Source organism: Rana temporaria, chromosome 4 (genome assembly GCF_905171775.1).
Source record: "Rana temporaria chromosome 4, aRanTem1.1, whole genome shotgun sequence".
In the NCBI taxonomy this organism is placed as follows: domain Eukaryota; kingdom Metazoa; phylum Chordata; class Amphibia; order Anura; family Ranidae; genus Rana; species Rana temporaria.
Window position 1 is genome coordinate 14643996 of NC_053492.1, and position 4883 is coordinate 14648878.

A 4883-nucleotide genomic window follows, 5' to 3' on the forward strand; every position below is an offset into this window, starting at 1 on the left:
ATCCAACAAAAGTCAATCTGTGCTCCATTTTAAACAACTAAAAAGTCCTTCCCCTGGATTGGCCTACAACGTTTATAAGCCCGAAAGCCTCTTCCATGCCCCTCTCTGATTTTGTTTTACTTCGTTACTGAGACCTAAATTTTGAAACCAGCAATGGTAGACAACAGGCGGCTTGTAGTATCTGCTCTCAGAAGTGGACCTTGCGAAAGGTCCACACAAGCGGGTCTTATATGTAAAATGGAGTACATTTTTATTTTAAAGTGTATAAAAACCCCAAAAACGGAAATGTAATGTATTGCAACTTGATAGTCATTAGAAGTAGTGGCTGCATTAGGTTTTCTTTTTTCCAGGCTTTTTCCGTTTGTTTTCACCTGGTGATCCTGCAAATGACACACTTCCTACCCGATCATGTCCTACACTTATTTTCCCACTGTATGTACGGAGGGAGCCATGGCTGAACTTATACATGCCTGCCTTTGTTCATCTCATTTACATTGTGGAATGATGGGATTAGTATAGTTAACAAAAGATTATGAACATTTTATTTTTCTACTCACCATATAAACTTTCTAGTCCAGGGGTCTCCATACTTTTAAAGCAAAGGGCCAGTTTAAGGTCTTTCCGACGTCAGGGGGGCCAAATTCTGACCAGTTGGGGTAGAAAATGCCCCAGGGCCGCGCATCAGTGAGGATAAACATGGCCCCAGTGTTGATGGGCAGTAGGAGGAGGAATAGTGCTCCATCATTGCTATTAGTCTAAGAAATAGAGCCCCATTGTTGGTGCCATTGGGAGGAATAGTGCCTCATATCATTGGGAGCAAAACTGCCCCAAGGGCTGGATGAAGGCTAGCAAAGGGCCACATCCGGCCCTTGGGCCGCAGTTTGGAGACCCCTGTTCCTTAGTCCATTGAGGGACAAAGGAAGTCCTTCAGGTTACACTGCCACCTCTAAGAAGATTTGAACACTGGCAAACAGAAAAATGGTAGGCCAGCCTGCCTAGGATAACCCTTCCTATTACCAACATGCCTCAGTTTTGTAGCAAAGCAGCACCAAATGCACAGGGGCGGACTGACAACTCATGGGGCCCTCAGGCAATAGGAGATTATGGGGCCTCCGGGCAATAGGAGATTATGGGGCCTTCGGGCAATAGGAGATTATGGGGTCACACAGTACTGTATACACACACACACAGTATACATACACAGTATACACACACAGACACACAATATACACTCACAGTATACATACACACAGAATACACACACACAGTGTACATACACACACTGAGAAGGTACTGGAGAGGCTGGGCAGCTATAATGTTGGGATTTTTAGACCAAAAGGATGTCGGTAAGGGACATTTCAGGGACAGATTAAAAAAAACACAGATTTTTACATACTGTCCCTGGTTTTACTGAGGCTGGCAACCCTAATGGGGCCCCCTAGTGGCATGGGGCCCCTCGGGCAGTGCCCAAGAGCCGAATGGTCAGTCCGCCCCTGCAAAAGCATTATCGTAAATACAGAGTGATGGGGTGTCCCTCAATGGAGTCCAAGAAAATTGGTTTTATAGTGAGTACAAAAATCAAATTTTCTTTCTCGTCCATTGAGAGACACAAAAGTCATTCACCTTTGATATGTCCAAAAGCAGTCCAACTGAGGAGTGGGCAACAGAGAAAAATAATTGCAAATGCAGGCTCATGAACAACAAAACACGGGGGACTGACTGCAACTCAATGAGCCACGTAAAGGACTTTACATCCGAAGCTGTAATCAGATGAGGCCACAACCTTCACATGGTAGAATAAAAATATAGAAACAGAAGACCAGGTGGCAGCCCTGCATAGGGAACTGTGGCATGATACCAGAAGAGCAAGAATCTTTTACGAGCAGTGATAGAAAGCCGCAACTGGGAAAAGGAGCAAACTGGTCCTAAGGATCCAGCTTGGAGCTGGTTACCTGAATCACGCAAAAGGTGGAACAAGAATAGAATCACCCAACAGTATCCACCTGGGTTGCCCAACACAAAGTGTAAGCAGCTGTGAGATATAGGCTCAAAGTGTGAATTGTAGACAGAGGAAAAAAAGCACCAGTGCCGGGTTAGCCAAAAGCTCCTCTTGGACAAGTGGAACCAGACAGAGGAACCAAAAAATGATGCCCTAGATAAGGAGAAGATCAGAAACTGCCTAGGCCAGAAGAAGGCCCAGGCCTCAACTTATCCAATCCCAACACAGGCCCAAGGGCAATAGGAGTCTCACCTACAAAGACAGGGTCTACCAGAGAAGAACCCCCTGAAGTTCCAAGTTCTTCTTAGACAAGTGGAGCCAGACAGAGGAACCAAAAATTATGTCCTGGATAAATAGAAGATCAGAAACTGCCTAGGCCAGAGGTAGGCCCAGGCCTCGACTTATCCAATCCCATCACAGCCCCAAGGGAAATAGGAGTCCATATCTGGAAAGGCTGATGGATCAAACTCTCACCTACAAAGACAGGAGCTACTAGAAAAGAACCCCTTGAAATTCCTAGTTCCATCTTGGACAAGTGGAACCAGACAGAGGAACCAAAAAATGATGCCCTAGATAAGGAGAAGATCAGAAACTGCCTAGGCCAGAAGAAGGCCCAGGCCTCAACTTATCCAATCCCAACACAGGCCCAAGGGAAATAGGAGCCTCACCTACAAAGACAGGGACTACCAGAGAAGAAGTTTCAAGTTCTTCTTAGACAAGTGGAGCCAGACAGAGGAACCAAAAAATTATGTCCTGGATAAATAGAAGATCAGAAACTGCCTAGGCCAGAGGTAGGCCCAGGCCTCGACTTATCCAATCCCATCACAGCCCCAAGGGAAATAGCAGACCACATCTGGAAAGACTGGTTGGTTAGACTCTCACCTACAAAAACAAGGACTACCAGAGAAGAACCCCTTGAAGGTGAAAAGGAAGTACAGTTACTTCCAAGTAGTCCATATGCTTGTTGAGAATACAGAGAGAACAAAAGTATGATCTCACCGAGGCACAAGTGATAAATGGGGAGGACCATGGATACCCACCACAACAAGAGACAAAAGGGTTAGCATAGCAAGAATTTGTCCAGACTTGACAGGCTTGGCTAGAGCTCAAATCATAGCACTATCTGCAAGAGGGAAGAAGACATCCTTGTGGTGAAATTCAGGAATATCCTTATGCATGAGCATTGTAAAAGCAAAGATTTAAAGTAATAAAAAATTTAATTGTAAAACAAAATAAATAAAAAAAAGTAAGATAACAAAAATAAAAAACGACTGACATCAGTGGCGGAACTACCGGGACCGCAAAGGTTGCACTTGTGACTGACCCTGGTGTTCCACCACTAATGATGGGACCCCAAGACGGTAGGAAGGGGGTCTGCTGCGGGCCGTAATAAAGGGTCCCATGATGGGAGTAAAGGGCCCTCAGGATCAGAGGGAAGGGCCCCAGCCGGGAATCAGGGGGGCCCCTTCATGGTTTCTTGCACTGGGAACCTGAAGGCTCTAATTATGCCTCTACTGCAGCTGTAATCATCTGGTGCTGTGGGGGTTAATACATGCACTGGACCTGTCAAATGCATGTGTCCACTATGCCTGCCTTTTCTACCCCCTCCTCCATCCACAGAAGCTATACTATAACATCTAACAATGAAAAGCACTGAATGGGAGATGGGCGGATGAATGAAAAAGCCTGAAATACTGTAGAAAACAAATGCAACCACCACATCTAAGGACTGGTAAATTAAATGATATTATATTCTTTTTCTTTTAGTTTAGATACAATGCAACCAGTGCAAGGAAATTCCATCATGGCCAGAACTTCTAAGATTCCTCCCTTGGCTGGACAAAAACATTATCATCCACTCCAACCCATTTACAGTTCACAGTGGTAACAGGTATACAAAAAGTGCAAAATATTCCCTGTATCTCCTGATTCAAGTAACAAGAATTTTTTTTTTCATCATAAAAGTCTGAAGCAGAAGCATAAGCTACCATAGCACCAGATCCAGAGATCAGATAAACGTAAGTGCAAAAGTTACCATGCTATCATAAATCATAAGATCTTGATGAACCTCAGATTAGAACGGGTGAAGGTCTAACTGATAATGGTTGGACATCTTGAGTCCTTGGAGAAGGGTCTTCTGTATGCACAAGTCATGAGATCTGGTGGACCACGGATCATAGATGGTGACATCTTGAGTCCTTGGAGAAGGGTCTTCTGTATGCACAAGTCATGAGATCTGGTGGACCACGGATCATAGATGGTGAAGGTCTCACTAATCGTGGTAGTAGATCTGGTAGAAGAACCACTGATAAAGAAAAGCCACACACAGACATTCCATTATCTTACTTGCCTTGATCAGCGCTCTGTCAGGACCTGCCATGACTTTTCTCCTGGAGGTTCTCCTGAGTCAGCGATTAAAGTGCCATCCTTGGAGAAAACTGCTAACCATATTCCAGCTTGTCTTCATTGTTGGTTTGAAGTGAATTTTTACACTGCTCTATCACGGAATGCAACGTTAAGCCATCAGATCCCCCCACAATTATAGCTGACATGTTTTGTAGGTGGACGTTGCATGGTAATGACATCTTGGGAGGGCAGTGTAAAGGTAGACATATGCCTCGTTTCCACTGAGCGGATCGGTTCGGGTTGCTTAGAATGGAACGGCTTAGAATGGTCCGGTCTATTCTGCAGAGCATTTCTACTGCAAATCGGACCATCCGGGACCATGCAAGGTTTAGAAAAAAAGCCTAGCATGTCCACCAATCAGTGAGATGTATTTGTAGGTCCACCCTAATGGAACCGTTCCATTCTCTATGGCCCCACATCTGAAGCAGGACCCAGAATGGTCCGGTACGGTTCGCTTTTATGGCACGCTTTTATAATG